Genomic DNA, 17,962 nt, shown 5'->3' on the forward strand with positions numbered 1-17,962 from the left:
GTGACACTGTCAGAGTTGGAAAGTCCACTCGGTGCCTGGAATACATAGACCTCAGGCAGTGGCTGATGACAAAGGGCTGTGTTTCAGGGTGGATCGGTGAATAAGGACTCACGTTCATTGCGCTTTAACTGTGTCAGAAGCTGTCTGTCCCTTATACACCACATCTGAGCTTCACATTTTGTAGATCAGGGCCAAAGTCTGTGAAATAAAAGCATGTTGGCCCAGCTGATTCCACCGGGTGTGGGTCTCTTGGCACTGCTGGGCAGTAGCAGACACTTCCCAAGGGCCTCCTTCCATCCCAGAGCCTCTTTGACTCTACAAGAGGAGGCTTCCTCCTCAGTACCCCTCTTCAACCCTTTTCCTCGCTGTCACAATGCTCACTCGTCATCAGCAGGACCTGCACGTTTCCTCCAGCACGTCTATCACCGTCCTCTGGATGACCGCAGTTGCCTCTTAGTTGGCCTTCCCACGGCCTTCTGGTTTCTTCCCCACACCACAACCGGAATGGTCTTCTTAACAGATTATATCATGTTCTTATTTCAAAGCCTCAAGAAACCTTCAACCAACCCCTAAGTGCCTGCCTTGGCTGAGGAAGCCCTACAGAAAATGGGTCTGCCTCCTTCTTAGCCCTCGCTTACTCATGAACACTCACGCACACACACACATGCACACACACATGTGTGCGCGTGCACACACACACACACACACACACACACACACACACACACACACACCCTACCCTGTTGCTTCAATTCCAGTCATGCTGCATGGGCTTCTCTCTGCTTCTCTGTTGAGCAGGCTGGCTGTGGGGTCAGAGGTGACTATTATTCCTTACATCTGGCCCGTTTTCTCACTTGGTCTTGAATAGCTGGCTCCTCAGCATTCCAAGTTTGGCTTCAAGGTCGTTTCTCAAAGGGGCTTTCCCAAACGACCTGTGCCAAGTGGCCGCTTATCCACTTGCTGACTGTCGCGTCTGTTTATAATGAACCATGCGCTAAGATGGGCGCTTCTCACATTCCACTGTTCCTTCACTTACCTCCTGTGTCTCCACCACTGTTTGCTCCCCCACCCCCACCCCGCGCCTAGAACAGTGCTGCTGGGTCTGTATTGGCTGAATAAACTTTGGAGTGAGGAATGACATTTTCGTCTAATTAACTGATTCTATTAACATTTATTATCTGTCAAGAGCCAGATGCTAAGCTGTGTGGATGAGAAAGACACATCAGCCCTGCTGACACCTGCCCTAACATTACTTTAAAAAGAGAGTGCAGGGTGTGCGCTGGGGATGAGGGCCAACCAGCAATAAGTGTAAAGCCCTGGGTTTGATCCCAGCACCAAACAAGCCAGGCATGGTGGTGCACACTCCCAAGTTTGTAATCCCAGCATTCACTGGGGTTGGGAGGGGCATGGTAATCAAAAGTTCAAGGTTATCTTTAGTTATTTATTGGATTTGAAGCCTGCTTTAGCTAAGTGCAGCCCTGTCTGGAAAAAAAAAAAAAGAGGAAAAAGAAAGAAAAGAAGGAAGGAAGGAAGGAAGGAAGGAAGGAAGGAAGGAAGGAAGGAAGGACAAATGAAATAAGACTGGCCAACCAAATGTTGATGACAGATGGGACAATGTGAATGTTATTGTGCTATTTTCATGACTTTTTTTGTGTCTTTAAAATATCCATAATAAAAATTTTTTTATTTTATTTTTAAAAAAATGGCCAAGTGCCTATGCTGTTGTAGACTGCTGTGAATAGTCCATTGGTGTATAAATGTTTACTGAGCATCCAAATACATGTGCTAAGTACCAGGGATGTAAGAAGAAACACCAGTCTTGCTTTCAGGCAGAATGCAGCCCAGCTGAGGGACGTGGGGCGTAGCTAAATGAAAGGATAAACAGAAGGTTGCAAGAAGGTGTCTAGAAGAGATCTCCCAGGGCGAGTGCTTCAAGAAAATGGTATGAAGGGTAGACAGGTACAGGCAGGGAGAAGAGCATGCACAACAGGCTCAGCATCATTAAAAACAAAACAAAACAAAGCAAAGCAAAGCAAAGCAAAGCAAAGCAAAGCAAAGCAAAGCAAAGCAAAGCAAAGCAAAGCAAAGCAAAGCAAAGCAAAACACCCTTGCCAGTCTGAGGGTCCCAGAGGAGACCAGTGCTCTCAGACAAAAAGAACATAAAAGAAAAGGAGGAAAGAGAACGAAAAACAGGCTGAACCTGTGAGCAGCCCAGACCCACAGGGATATCAAAATCCTTTTAAAGATTTGAAAGTTTAAGTAGGGTAGTGATAGTGCACACCTTTAAGCCCAGCAGAGACAGGCAGGCCTCTGATTTCGAGGCCACTCTGGTCTAGAGTGAATTCTAAGACAGCCAGAGCTATACCAAGAAACTGTGTTTTGAAACAAAACAAACAGGAAACGATTTGGAGGTTTAAATTTCCGGGAAGTGGGGGTGGTGGTACAGGGAAGTGGCCCAGGATGCCTTGGAGGTCAGGAAAACATCAAGAGGCAATGTCAGTTGGGCTAGGCATTCATGGTAAGGGTAACAGAGAGGACTATAATCAGGCAGGAGAAAGTCCGGGGTATTGAGGAAGTAGCCAGCACCTGCGTGGGAGGAACCCTGGCGCTCCGAGGGCAATAAGCCCAAGTAGGAAGGTCAGAGACAAATGCCAGCTACCATATTCTAGGAGTCTGGACTTTACTCCACAGACAGTGGGGAGCCACTGGAGATATTCTGATCATCAAAGAGATATGATCAGAGCTGTACAGCCTAGTTCAGCTCGGAACACAGACAAAAGATATCTACTAGAGAGGCAACGAGGGTCCTCTAACACTCAACATCTATCAGGCACCGTGTAGCAGGTCTTACATTCAACACTAGGTATGCGGTGGAAATTGCCCCTTCAGACCTTGCTGAGGACTAAGGCAGTGAGTGAATCAAGCCCTTAAAGAAGGGGTTCCCATGTGCACCCACATGCATACAGGAAGGATCAGAAAAGGTTTCCACGTGATATGAAGCTTTATTGAGCTCTTCCTTCTTCCCACCTTTCCTCTTTCCTTTCTTCCTTCTTGCCTGCATGTCTTCCTGTGCTACCGGGAATTGAACCTAACACATCCTACAAACCAGGCAAGCAGTAGGCCACTGCGCTGCACTCTGGCCTTTCTCCAGGCAACTGGAGACGCAGAGAAGGAAGGCCTAAGGGATGAAGAGAAGTGCTACAGACAGACCGTGGGGGGCTTGCTCATCCGGCTTTGTTTTGTCACTATGGCAAGGGACCCTCCCGGTGGCTGGATGAATAACCCCAAGGCCTTTATTCCCTGAGGGTGGGGCGTCTTTCTTTCAGTTCCTACCTCAATAAAATATGTTCTCTTTGTCTCTTTCACTGTCCTAGACGATAACTTTAGACCTAGTAAACAATTCGATATCTTTGGTTGTGTCTATTAAAACAAACTATTTGAAGGCGAGGTGCAGTGGCACAAACCCTATCACTTGGGAGGATGGGGCAGGGGGATCATAAACTTGAGGCCAACTTGGATCGCATAGTGAGTTCTAGGCTAGATAGATGATAGATAGATAGATAGATAGATAGATAGATAGATAGATAGATAGATAGATAGATAGATAGAGTGACCAGTTGATCAGTTTTAAGAGGATGAGCTTAGTCAGATCTACATCTTTCTGGGTATCAAAGAGAGTGAGTGATAGGTCCATTCAGGCAGGTGCAGTCTTCCTATGGAGACAAATGACAGCCTGCATTGTTGTGGGACGCAGATAGATAAGGGGGATACAGTCAAGGGACACTAAGGAATTAGAATTATCAGAAGGGGCAATCCCAGGATAGATTTCCAGGTTTGCATAATAGGTAAATTTACTGGGTCTCAAACTATAGAGGCACTCGTGGTTGTAGATTCGAGGGATACAGAAGACAAGCCTTGGTATGTCACGATAGCCTAAAGAGTCTGGACTTTAGTCCACAGACAGAAGGGAGCCACTGAAGATTTTTCTGTTCACTGGAGTGACATGATCATAGCTATCTCCCCAGGAAGGTCAGAAGGCTTGGTAGGGAAGAAGCCAAGGCAATCTTAATGTAAGAGTCAGTGTGGACCCGACTTTAATGCCCAACAATTAACTCAATGCATATTACGTGCTTGAGTGGAAAGGGAGCCACCAGATAGAAATGTTCTAGAGGCAGCTGTATATGCAGCTCTGTAGGCAGAGCAGGGGCTTGAGCCAGACAGGTGCCACTGGGAATCCACAGGAGATGATTGTGGTCAAGGTCACCCAGAGAGTGTGTGGCAGACGGCTGAACCTCAGAATTCAGGCGATGGGCTGAAGAAAGAGAACACAGAACCAAACCTTAAAAGGGTGCTGGGAACCACAGAGTGATGGGGTGGGGGACACCTGACAGGGCATTCATAGGAAGTGAGGAGCTAGATCCTGAGAAGTCAAACTTGCAGGGGCATGTAACAGGGGCGGGAGCGAGCACATTTGTGTATTTTCAGTAGTTCTTTCCCCTTAGCTTGGAATACTAAGAAAGAAAAGAAGAAGAAAAAAAAAAACAAACAGACAAACTAAAAACCTTTCACATCAATCTGCCATTGGGTGACCTGGCCCAACCCTTCACCATTGTCCAAGTGCGTCAGGGGAAGCCACCTGGCAGGAAGGAGCCAGGTGGAGCAGAAAGCAGCCAGTCTTATAGTCAATAACTGGCGATAAGACCAGATGTGTAGCAATATCAAATAATTAAGAATTGGCGTCATCCCCAGGGAACCTGGTCAACTGTCTTCAGTGTGGAGACAAGGAAGGAGTGTAGGAGTGGCCCAGACACCTGGGAGGGAAGTGGGGGTGGGGGGAGGAGCTTGAGTTTATGGAGTGAACCAGGCACTGTGTTAAGACTCTTGGTGTGTTTTCAACTTTTCCTTTAAAAGGGAGGAAAGCTGAGACTTGGGGGGTGGGAAGGGGCGGGGGTCAAATAATATTGCCCAAGGTTACAATAACTGAGTGACTTAGGACTTGACTGGGGAAGGTTGTGGCTGCTGCCTCAGGGAGCCTGTGGCTACCGCGTAAATCTGTCCATGCTAGTGACCTGAAGTTCCACGTCTGACCTTCAGGAGGACACTGTCACAGACCTCCCACTGAGGTGGGAGCTGGATGTGAATGGTGGCTCACTGTTAAGTCAGTGGCCCAGCGAGGCATTCCTCAGAAGTGGTTATTGTGGGTGGGTGCTGGCTTCTAAGCCAGACTTCCGGTTTTATTCACACCTGCCATCTCACTCTCTCCTGGGGTTTTTGCCAGTCTTTTTTTTTTTTTTTTGCCACTCCCAGCATGGGGTGAGGTGACCTGGCAGCTTACAGTGAGGAGCCTGTCAGACCTATTGACCTAAGACTTGACGGGCTGCCAGGACCTCTGGAGATGAATCCTTGGCAGCCAGCTTCTGAGACCCTAAAGGACCCCATCTGAGCCTGTGTGCAGGACAAACATTGGTGACATCTGAAGGATACCAAGGGCTCTCTGTTACACTAGCTTAACATCGTGTGCCTTATTTGCATTATTTCCCATAATCCCTAAAACAACCCAGGAGCTAGGCAAGATAAGTATGTTCACTCCACAATCAATGAGCTCAGAGTAAAATATGGACAGCCAGAATATCCCAGGTGGGTCCACATTAGATACCAGACAGATGTCTGCCAGGTCTCTCACTTCCTCTCTGTCTCTGCCTTGGGGCCCTTGGCATAGATTCCCTGATCCCAAGTCCCCACTCTCTCTGTGTCTGGGCTCATGTAGCCCAGGCTAGCTTTGAACTCCATAGCTGAGAATGTCCTTGACCTCCTGCCTCTCATGTTGAACTTACAGACACGTGTCACCATGCCGAGATGTTTACAATGCTAGGGTTTGAACCCAGGACCGTGTGCATGCTAGACAATACTCTACTAACTGTGCTACACTGCCTTAGTCCCTCCTCCTCTTTCTACGCTAAAGAAAAGACTGGCCAGAGGTGTAAAATGGTAACAAAGGCCACGTGGGCCTTGAGCCCTCCTAGAGCCCGTTTCAAACCTTGTACTCCACAAACCTTTGTATACAGAGAGGAATAAAAAATCTCAGTTCCTGTTCCAATAGACCCAATAAAAAAGTGCATCTATGTGCATGAATGAACACTTACACATACACAGAAATGGCCTGGGTGGCTGGCCAGTAGACCTCAGAGGCTTGTTCCCTGTGTCTAGCATTCCACATAGCGGCAGTGACCACATTAATCAATGAAAAGCAAGGACACGCATAATACCCAGTGCAATGGCCTTTGTCAGGAATACATAGCAACAGTGAAATCTACGCCACTCGCATGAGACACAGAGGCTGCTCCCTCACCAATGGGGACATGCTCAAGCCAATATTTTGTCAAGCGTTCAGGCTTGGATATGTAAGCCCAGACTCCAGAGCAACTGACTAAGGATGAACGCCATCACACTAAATCTTAAATCTGTTCTCATGGGTGATCTGGTATCCCTGCCGTATCAGACAGAAGTAAGGTGGAGCCTACGTCAGTCATGCCGATGCAGGCATATTGTCCCCCAAACTCAGGAGGTTGAGGCAGGAAAAATGAGACTCAAGGGCCAGTCTGTGCTACACATAACACTCTTAGAGGGGTGGGGAGAGCCCTGAAATAATATCTTGTTTCAGGGGCTACTGTGTGAAGTGTATTACGTAATAGTTGAACCAGTTAGGGATGCAGTTCAGTCGTCTAAGAAGCTGGGTTTGATTCCAGGTACTGACTGCCTCCTGCTCCCAGCCAAGTAAAAAAAGACTACTTCTTCTTAATGCTCGCTGGGTGGGAATCAAAGAGACTTTGGGTTTAAGTGACATTAATTCAGCACCATTTCTTCCACTTCACCAGATCCCAGATTCTCTCGTCAGGACTGAGGTGGAGGAGAGGAGGCTGGACCGGGCAGGAGGAGGCAGTGCCAAGGACCGGCCCCAAGTGTGCAGTCGACACAAAGTAAGGAGGGTTACTCAAGATGTGGGGTCCAGAGGATGATTAATTGTGGGGCCTGGCTTTACTTTTCTATGACTATAGAACAACGTAGCCTAGTTTAGCCCCTTAAGAGAACAATAACATTCTTGGTTTCCACAGGCCAGGTGTCTAGCCTGAGTCTAATTGGCATCTATCTCTGCTCAGGGTCTCACTAAGTGCCTGTGGACTGAATTCATCTCTGGAGTCAGAGCTCTCTTCCAGACTCCTGTGATAGTTGGGAGAATTCAGTTTCTTTCATATAAATCATTAAATCCCTGATTTCATTCATTCATTCATTCATTCATTTGTTCAGTTAGCTTTTTTTTTTTTTTTCCTTCTAAGACAGAGTGTAATATAGCCTAGGCGGGTCTCAAACTATATAACCAAAGATATTGATGAACAGCAATCATGTCTGATTCTCTGCCTCTCGCTCCCAATCCTAGGAGAACAGGCATGCGCCAACACTCCTAGCTTCTGTGATGTTTTGTTTGCTTTTTCCTCTTGTTTTGGTTACTGAGACAGGATCTCACCCTGAGACGCCGGCTGCCTTCCATTTCATGATCCTCCTGATTCAGTCTCTCTGGCGCTGCCTTCCACGGTTAGATCCTTGCTTTACTCGATGTCAGTGGGGACGACTCTTAGCACCTACACGTGCCTTGTCCTTGTCCTGTGGCTCCTCTACATGTCCCCTCACAGCCTGGTAGTTGACTTCCTCAAGGCCACCAGGAAATTCTTTCTGACTCCAGGAAGAGGCCCATTACCTCACCTGATTAGCTGAGACCCAGATAATCTTTCAATGAACTCCAAATCACATGAGCAAGGGCCTTCACTACACCAGCAAAGCTCCCTTGCCACAATCCAGAGTGAGATGTGCTTTCAAACCATACTCAAGGGAAAGAGATTAAACATGATGCATACCAGAGGCAGAAATCTAAAGGGCCACCTGAGTGTCCTGTCCCCTAGGACCAGGGAGGGAAGGACAGGCGTCAGGGAAAGTCACATTTCACTGTGCATCATAGAATACATTTTTTTTTTTTTTTTTGGTTTTTTGGTTCTTCGAGACAGGTTTTCTCTGTATAGCCCTGGCTGTCCTGGAACTCACTCTGTAGACCAGGCTGGCCTCGAACTCAGAAATCTGCCTGCCTCTGCCTCCTGAGTGCTGGGATTAAAGGCATGTGCCACCACGCCCGGCTTAGAATACATTTTTTAAAATAAATTTGAAGCTTATGTTTATTTCATGTGTAAGAGTATTAGCCTGCATGTATCTATATGTGCCACAGGTGTGCCTGATGCCCTGTGAAGTCCGAGGGCCTTGGAACTGGAACTAGAGTTACAGATGATTGTGGACCATCCTAAGGATGCCGGGGAGCTAACCAGGCTGCCTTGCTAGAGTTGCCAGGGCTCTTAACCACTGAGCCATCTGTCCAACACGGAAGAATGAGTTTAAGTTCCCTGGGTTAGCAAAGAAGGGGAGTCAGGGCTGTGGGGGTGGGGAGGTAGGGCTGATTAGCCAGAGTTGTTCTTGAGCAAAGGGGGATAAAGGAACAGGATGCAGGATACATGATATATTCAGCAGCAAAGGGGCTATGAGAGGGGCTGGTGCCCAGCTGGGAAGCAAGGGGCCACAGAAAGGGTAGGCAAATCCCCTGCACTCTCAATTAGTTCTTTGTCTCTATTCACGATGACCACACAAGGTAGGCTGAAAGACTGAAGCTGCCCAACAGCAGGAGCTCCACTTTGAAGCTTCCCACACTCCATTGCTCTATCCTGTCTACAGCCCAGCTCCTGAGAGACGTTCCTTCCTCCCAAGTGGGGGTCTGCTGAGCTCAGGCATCAGGCCGGCTCATCACAGCTCTGTTGGTCTACTAAGTATCCATGCTCACTCACATCACACCCTGCCTTACAAAGGCGAGCAGAGCTTTGCCTACTGAGTCAGTTTCGGGGAAGCGTGGAGAAGCCAGAGCACAGCAGATCAGAGAGGAGCAGAAGAAACCAGAGATGCCTCTCAATCTATGTAACAATAAAGAGCTAGAGGGAACGGGTGGACAGTGTATCTGAGAGGGGTCTTGGTAGCTATAAGATTTGGGGTGCCAAAAGTGAGGAATTGGGGGGGTGGTCAGATCTCTCTCCTCCCAGCCCCCTTTTCTATCCCCTCTTCCACTCTCTTCCTTTCACTTTTCCTCCCCGGTTTCCCTCCTCACCCGTGATCTCTCTTTGGATACAGACTCTAATTCTACATCCCAGGCCAGAATGGCCTGGAAGTCATTATGTAGCTTAATCAGGTCATTTTTATTGCTAAATTACTAATTAAAAATGGGAGATCTGGGTTGGCTCATGACTCAGTGCATAGGCACTCGCCACCAAGCCTGATGATCTGCATTTGATTCTCAGATCCCATACGGTGAAAGAACAGAGCCAACTCCCACAGTTGTCCTCTGACCTACACACACACACACGCACACACACACACACACACACACACACACACACACACACACACTAACTGTAAGGAAAAACTTGGAGGGGGTTCTTATAAAAAGCTGTTTAAGCTAGATGGAGTGGTGCACACCTGTAATCCCAGCAGTGCAGTCAGAGGCAGGGGGATCGTGGATATTGGTTGATGTTATATAGTAAGTTTGCCACCTTGGAAAATCAAAAATGACAACCAGATGTGGTGGTGACACGCCCTTAATCCCAGCACTCAGGAAGCAGGGGCAGGCATAGCTCTGAGTTCTAGGCCATTCTGGTCTACATAGTAAGTTTAAACCAGCAAGAGATACATAATGAGACCATGCCTAAAAATATAGTATATATTATTAATCATATGTGTATTGCTTTGATTCTGAAAGCTGATATTAATCTGTTCTTGGGCCCCACAAACATTTACCTAGAATTTATTTTGGCTTTAGTCAGGGATCAGTAAACCATGTCCAATGGTTAAATATGTTTAAAGGAGGCCCAAAGACAGAAAGTCCCCCCAAATGAACGTGTAATAGCAGACTTTGAGTGTCTATAGACCGGGAGCATGCTTGGCTTGAACAAAGCCTGGGTTTCAATCCCTAGCAGTCAAGACAGAGCAAAACAACCACAAATAAACAACCATCGACTCATCCCGTATAGCCTGTACTATTTTTCTGGTCTCTGGGGTCAGCCTGGAGGTAGTACCTGGTTGGTATTCACTGATGCAGTAACAAACCATATATATATGTCAAAAGGTTCTACCCAGCCTCCTCTCAGACAGAGCAAAAAGCTGGATATCTCTGCCCACCACACCTGAGAGCAGTGTTTATGGCTTCCAGACGAGGTCAAAGCCCCAAAGGCCACAGAACAGCAGAGTTTCCTTTTCCATCCTCATTTCTCTCTCCCCTTGACTTCTTGGCAGTCTTTTAACCTCCAGATTCCATGTGTTTGGTTCAGCTGAAAGCAAAACAAAACACAGTCAGGCTTATCTGTTTGCAGAAAGAGGTTTCAAAGGGGCCAGCCTTCCCACTCCTTGGGTCAGAGAGAAGTGTGTGGGTCCGAGAAAAGAAACTGCAAGGTAAACTTGAGACCGGTACGGGAACCAACTTCCTTCCAAATAGCCTGAAACATCTCCTGCATAGTCCCACACAGCCAAGCTCCTTGCTATCAGCTCCCAGGCCAGTCTTTTCACACGCTGTCCTCAGAGCAGGTCTCTACATGGCATACATTTACACCAACGAACACCCACACGCACACACATACACACACGGCTCCGTCTGGTGACAGATTGGGGTCTGAAAAATCTGGCAGCCTTCTCAGCTGATGGCAGAGTGTTGAGTCTGTTCTGTCTCCCTGGAGTCCCTCTGCACACGCAGGTGCACGTCAGCGCCTGCTCTAATTTTATCCCTGGCTGATGGAGGAGACTAACTGAGCAGCAGGGAAGATGCTATTTTGGGTCTCTCTGCAGCTCTGGGTTATATAAAGCCTATTGCCGTGACCTGCATTGCTTTGAGGCTGAGTCTCACTCTTGAGCATGCTGTCATAATATGTCATCAGCTCAGACACACACACACACACACACAGAGCTCTTGGGGAATGAGGAGAGGTGTGTGCTGAGGAGGAGTGTGTGTGTGTGTGTGTGTGTGTGTGTGTGTGTGTGTGTGTTCCTGCCAGCTTGACTATACTATCCGGTAAGGGCATTGTAAGGGAAAGAGGCTTGTTCTGGAAGGAAATAGAAAGCTCTTTCTGATGGAGAAACATGAGGGTCTGGCTTTGAGCTTTAGGACAGAATGTTTTGTGAGCTGATGTTGTAGGTCTGCTGTTGGCATGGTGATAACAATTTCTATTTTGGTAACTCTTTTCATTTTAAAGGAACCTAAGGGGCTCGTGAATTATACACAAACGGTTTTGCTTTGGAATGGTAGGATTTTTTTTTTTTATCTGACATTAGCAGCTGCTGCTGCATGAACAAACGAGATGGTCTCTTTTGGAGATGGGCCGTGACAGAAGATTGCCTTGCCCACACCAATGGGGATAATCTCGCTTGGAAAGTTTTTCCTTATAGGTCAAAACATCCCTCACATTGCTGGGAATTTGTCCACCTTCTTAAAGATTCCCGCTCGCTTGATTCAATCAGCTCTATAGACAAACTGTCTTTGGACTTCCTCTGAGATTAAATCTTTTCTTTTTAGATATATACATTTTGATAGATGAACATATAACAGAATCTCACTAGGACACCCTTGAAAGTACTAGGGTGTTCTCAAACTGTGTGTCATTCACACAAAGCTAGAGTGACAGGGCTCAGAGAGCTTCTCCCAGTCTGTCCTGCTTCCCATAACCAGCAGGGTGAGCAGACGACGACCGTTCTCAGTGAGCCACACGTTTCCCGTTCTTAATCTCCATGGGCATGCTCTGAGTGACATGACGGGACCCATAAGGTATTGCCCAGGGGCACACAGACTTGGCAGGTTCAAATCTTGGCTTTGGGAGCTGCCAGAATGGGAGGCCCAGGGCCAGGGCTCCTGCTGTTGGTTTGGTTCCCGTCATTGGCAGCAGCTGTGGCCATGGAGTTCCCATAAGTCGTAACTTGACGGCTGCCTTATTTCTCAGCTGCCCTTTGAAAGGAGTTGATCCTCCTTTCCCACTGGCCGAAGCGCTTCTGAGGATTTCTGGAAAGAATAACCTAAAGCTTTCCACAAAGAAAGCCAGGGGAGTCTGGCAATTAGCGCCAAAAGGCAGAAAGGAGCGGGGCCCCAGAGAGTTCTAGTGCCGGGAGCAGCTAAGAGAAGGAGGAAAGGGAAGTGGACCAGAATCAAAGACAGGGTTCGCAGGGGCCGGATGGGGAAATGAAGCCAGGAATGGGGAAGGTACAGATGAATCACTCTGTGGCTTATTAATAATGGACTTGGGTGGAATTTGGACACGTGTGCCCTCCTTTCCCCTTCTTCCAGGCTGGGAGGTGGCCCCTCACCTTGGTGAACTACTTAATGCCTTTCATCTACCCCTGCCCATTAATGAGTCAGTATCAGTATCTCTCTGTGTCTGTTTGTCTCTGTGTGTCTCTTTTTCTGTGTCTTTGTCTCTGTCTCTATGTCTGTCTCTCTGTGTCCTGTGCCTCTGTCTCTCTGTCTGTGTCTCCGTGCCTATCTCCCCTGAGCCCCTTATTATACAACCCAAACTAGCCTCGAACTTATACTCCTGCCTCCGTTCCTCATTACTCCATTCCCCTCAGGAGCAGGCCTGAATACACTGCCATCAGACATGGAGTTCTGAGGCCTGCAGCCTAAGTCTCTGAGTTGTTTGTTTGTTTGTTTGTTTTGAGACAATGTCTTGCTCTTTGTATCCTTGGCTAGCCTGGAGCTTGCAATGTCGAACTAAATTAGCTCCAAACTCACAGAGTTCTGCCTGCCTCTGCCTCCTGCATGCTAAGATTAAAGCGTGCATTCCATCATTCTTGGCTCTGGCTTAACTTTTATAGTCACCTTCCCGAGTAACTCATCCCTGTGAAAGTCTCCAGGTCGCTCCTTACCACCTTACACTGATCGTTCTCAACTCTCTTGTCTTCTGTGTGTGTGAGTATAGACTGTTCCATCTGTCTGGAATGCCCTTCCTATTGTTGTTGTTAGTAGTATCTGTGTGAGTGCGCCCGTGCAATGTAGCCAAGGCTAGCTTCAAACTTGTTATCCTCTGACTCAGCCTCCCAGATATTAGAGTTAAGGTGTGCTATCATGTTTTTTTTTTTTTCCTGGAAAATTCCCATTTTTTTTCCTTCTGATGCTGACTCAAATAAGTTGTTTTAACTCTTCCTGCCCTGGGTCAGGAGCTCTCCGCTGGCATGTTTGTTTGCCTTTTGCCTGAGTACTTAGTTGAGTACTCTGCAGCCCACCGGGACCATGGGCATCTAGATTAGTTCTCACTTAGTCTACCACTCAGGCTGCCCAGCAAGTATCTGTTGAATGAATGACTGCATTGAGCAGAAGCCACATTTCCGCAGTAAAGTTTCCTCTGTGTCACAGGAGCTAGAGACTGAGCTTGCGGGCAGTGTCAGTGTGCTTTGTCTTGAGAAATCTGACAAAGAATATAGGACGTCCTGAGTTATCTGCCTCCAAACCCTAAGGGGAGGGACAACAACAGAGATAGTCAATCACTGTGTTACACGGGTGCTATGCTGCGCGAGATGGCCCATGTGACCAATCAGCATCTGCCTTTTCTGTGCCCCGTCCCAACTAATTCATGGAGTAGAGTGTACAACGTGCATATGGATCTCACAGTCCTTTCCAGAGAGCGCCATGCTCCCACCATGCCATACTTCAGTTCCACCACGGATCTACCCAACCAGTCATGACTCTACCATGAGCATCAGAACTTCCAGCCAGTGCGACCCGGTGCTGCATATCAGTGATCCCAGGGATTCGGGAAGCCGAAACAGGACCATTGCAAGCTGAAGGCCTACCTGAGTGGCTTAGCAGGACTCTCCCAAAATAAAAAATAAACGAGGGAGTGCCAGGGCTGAAACTCAGCAGTAGAACTTGCCTAGCACGAGTGAGGTTGGGTTTAAGTCCCAGGACGTGGGTAGATGATGGTGGTGAGGACGTCATAGCTCCATCACTGGGCTGGCTGCCATCTCTGCCCAGGTCACACCCTAACGATGCTGGCCTCAGGGACTGAGGCACAGGAGAAAGTGTGGAGCACCCAGTGCTTGACCCAATTACACCAAACCAGGGTCAAGGAATTCATCAATTCTAGGGACATCTGAGATGTATACATCTAAAAAAGCCAAGGGAAGACCAGAGGAAACCCCCAACTACAAATTGGGTTTGTAAATGCATTATTTAATTTAGGTTACTTAATTTAACCTCTGATACACGTGATGGGAATAATTTTGTGATGGCATATCATCAATGTGTGCATGCACATACACATAAATATTACCCTAAACCCTTTGCTCTCACACTCAGAGATGCCTCCTGAAGGTAGAACCAGGGTGGTAGTATCCCAGGAGTAAACTGGCTGTGGGAACGTGGGCATAGAATTGGCATCTGGGAGAAATTTTCAAAATTTTAAACAGTTCCTTTTGAGGCTTATGCATCTCGACAGCTCTCCTGCTTTGACAGAGAGGAGAAAAGAGCAGCCATGTGATCGGGAGCCTGCAGGAAAGAGGTTGGAAGAGGGCTGATACCCTAGTCCATGGCTTTACAACAGCTGCAGGGGCTGGAATAGTTCACTTTAAATGAGATGACGCTGGGCCACTTAGGGGAAAGAGAGAAGATCGGAAGACAGAGAGGGTGGGTATTAAAGAGAAGGGACACAGAGAGGGTGGGTATTAAAGGATTATGTGTTTTAGGCCGTGTTACCATCACCCAGAAAGGCATGTACTTCAACTGCCAAGAAACTAATAATGAATTGGAACACCATCCAGGGATGAGAGCAAGTTAAAACAATAGCTCCTGTGCTCAACCTGTGTGCTATTTCAAGATCAGCAGTTAACTGGCTTTTCGGGGCACAATGGGCAAAAACCAGGATAGGATCCTGTGTTGTCATTTAAAGACTTTCTTTTTAATTTGTGTGTTTATTTTGGTTTGTGGGGTTGGGGGGAGAGAATCTCAGGTAGTTGTCTTCAAATTTGCTATGTATCCAACAATGGCCTTGAATTACTGATCCTCCTACCTCAGACTCTGGGATTTTAAAGGTCTGTGCCCCCACACTGAGCAATCTGATCTTGATTTTTTTTTCAGAATATGAAAATTTATTACCGTGTTTCCATTGTTAAACTTTATGATCTTGGCCTTTCTTTCTTGCCTTTGTATAGAGCCAAAACATTGGGAAATATTGGCTACTTTAACCACCTTAAAGAGGACTCCAGGAATATCACCTACAGCATGACCTTTTCGACCAAATCTAGCAACCAGAACTTCGTCATTTTCCTCAATGAAGTTCCATCATTGGGTATGAACGTTGTGATCTTCTTGCCGTTCTTAATGAGCTGCACCCTGACACACTTCCTGATGGCAGAATTTGGCTGTTTGGCCTCAACCCCTACTTTTTCCAGCACAATTCCCTTTGCATGAGAGGCACCCCCAAACGGATTGGCCTTCAGGGCTGTGCCCAAGTGGGCTTTCTTGTACTGCTTATCATGCTACTTCTGGTCCTGTCGGTGACTGCAGAGCTTCCGGGCAGTTCAGAGACCACGACACTTGCCCATCATGCTGGCGCCAGGCCCAAAAGAAAGAGATTTTTTTTTTTAGGACAGTGTCTTACTGTGTAGCATCAGCTAGCCTAGAATGTAGACCAGGCTAGCTCAAACTCACAGAATCTGCATGCCTCTGCTTTGGAAGTGCTGGGATTAAAGGTGTGAGTGACCTTGTTATCTGATCCATCTTTAAAGGGTCAAACAACTGGGCTCTTTACAGTCAGGGTACCCGTTGGCTTTCTACCTGTTCTGCTGAATGTCTTATACCGGTCACCTCATGCAAGCCTCACACCTTTACCGCATACCCCCCCCAAGTAGGTAAGCATCCCCCTTTAACTGCTGGGCAAACACGCCCTGAACCCACTGCGAAGTTAAATAACATGCCTAAGGCCACAGATTTTGTGAATGACAAAGCTAGGATCTGAACAAAGACAGACTGGCTCCAGATCCCAAAATCGGATCCCAAATCAGCAACCATCACTCTGTACTGCCCTGGATGTAACCAATAAACATATAAACAACAAAACAACAACCACAACGATGACAAAAAAAACCCTGACTATTGGTGCTGCGCAGGGTGTGGGTTCCACCCCAGTGTGGCAGATGAGAGCAGATGTGTGGAAATCCTGTGTATGAACGTCAGCATGACATCACTGGGGATGAACGCTTATGAATCCAGGTCAGCCGTGTCACCCGCAAAGCTTCACAGCCTCTCCACACAGCACTGGGATGAGTCTCACTACTGGATGCCCTGCCCTTGAGTAGTCAACAAGTGCTCCCTTAATGTGTTCACTCAGTTAATGTGCCTTGAGCACTTAGCCCGAGCCTGGCAAGCCATACTAGGCTCCGGAAATAAAAATGGGCCTGATACATAGTCCCTCCCCAACATGTCTGGAGCGGTGAGGGCAGGTACCCTCAACCAACGACCAAACGGGCTTGAAGCTTAGCGATACTCTGAGGCTAATGCCACCCACTGTCCCTTCATCCTCTGAGGATGCTATTGTTTTCTACATGTCTTGGGATCGATTGGTCACTAACTTACTGGGGTGTCATCCCTGCAAACCACCTTGCCTACAGATGTTTTGCAGACAACAACTTGAGGTTAGTTTCTGTTTTTGTTTTTGCTTTTTCCTCAGTGACCGGGGAGTGAAGTGGAGGTAGGAGACCGCAACAGGGTCTCATGTAACCCAGACCTACTTCCAACTTGATATGTAGCTAAAGCTAGCATTGAACTCTTGGTCTTCCCCCCACCTCTGCCTCCTTGAGGCGTGTACCACTTTGCCATCCAAGAGCTTGACTGTCTCATCTAGAAAGTGATATGAGGTGATGACAAAGATGATGGTCAGATGAGAGATAACTGTGAACAGAATGTGTAACATCGGCCCACGGTGGTTTAGTTAAATATGCACAAACGGGCATCTTCGGCTAAGTGTCTCACCATCCACTGGAGCTAAGTGACAGGGAAGGAACCTGGGCTCTGAAGTCAGATGATTTCATTTCTGTTAGAGTTGCAACTTAACCCTTTCTATGCCATGCGTTCTTTCTGTGTGGACCTCAAATAGTCAGTGTGAGCCACAACAAAGCCCAAATGAGAAATGACAGGTCCTTAGGATGGAGTTAGGACCCAGTAGGTAAATGTAAGTGCCAAGTTTTTATTTTTGCAGAAGTGGTAATTTTTAAAACAACATTATTAGTAACCATAGTTACAATAGTAACCATCGTTTACATAGCAAATCTCTAGAGAGTGGCTTGGAGGGGAAAGAGGGGAACACTACCTTTTTTGTTTGTGTGATTTTATTTTTTTTTTATTATTGCAATTAAAATAGGAATGAATTATATAATTAAAAAAGAAAGGAAAAAGAACATAGAGGTCTTTTTGCTCTCCGGAGGCCTTGGTTGAAATTAAATGGGTCGTCGGGGAGTACCCAAGTGTCCTGTCTCCTGCTTCCGCCACGTTTGCTTCCCAGGGTGACTTCAGGTAGGAGACTTACAAAGAAAGGGTCAGCCTAGTTTCTCTAAGAAGCCCCTCATAGAACTGAATTGTCCAGGCCTGGCTGCTTCAAGGAGATCCAGGGCCTGTCCTTCTCTCTCAGCAAATCTCCTTGGCAAGCTGGAGTAACTCTCAGCCTCCTCCTGTTAGGTGACCCATGGCAACTCTAAGGCTCCATGCTCCAGGTTCTAGGCTAGTGTAAGAACATCACTGCCTCCTCTATTCTAGGCTAGGGTAAGAACCTCTTCTCTCCACGCAAGGTATCAGTAGGACTCACCACGGTCATGTGCCCATATCTGAACCAATCACTATGGTTGGAAAATTGAG

General features: G+C 47.3%; 2 long non-coding RNA genes and 1 pseudogene across 4 annotated transcripts in view; 1 reads left to right on the forward strand and 2 right to left on the reverse strand.

Moving 5' to 3' along the window:
* Nucleotides 1-7,025, forward strand: part of Gm29709 — a 24,356-nt gene extending 17,331 nt beyond the window's left edge. The window contains exon 3 of the long non-coding RNA XR_001780658.2: nucleotides 6,876-7,025. This is a non-coding gene — a long non-coding RNA (predicted gene, 29709). The remainder of the gene's footprint in view (nucleotides 1-6,875) is intronic.
* Nucleotides 4,078-11,023, reverse strand: Gm40477. Of its 3 annotated transcripts, none has more exons than XR_872874.2 (3): nucleotides 10,716-11,023; nucleotides 10,266-10,409; nucleotides 4,078-4,312 (listed from the first exon to the last, which is right to left on the reverse strand). It is a non-coding gene; the product is annotated as a predicted gene, 40477 (long non-coding RNA). The 3 variants fall into 3 exon arrangements; XR_872875.2 differs by having other exon boundaries at nucleotides 10,708-11,023; XR_001780657.2 differs by having other exon boundaries at nucleotides 10,266-11,023.
* A 4,155-nt stretch (nucleotides 11,024-15,178) lies between these two features.
* Nucleotides 15,179-15,657, reverse strand: Gm46370 (annotated as a pseudogene).
* Between the last annotated feature and the right edge of the window lie 2,305 nt (nucleotides 15,658-17,962).

Source organism: Mus musculus, chromosome 12 (genome assembly GCF_000001635.26).
Source record: "Mus musculus strain C57BL/6J chromosome 12, GRCm38.p6 C57BL/6J".
Lineage (NCBI taxonomy): Eukaryota > Metazoa > Chordata > Mammalia > Rodentia > Muridae > Mus > Mus musculus.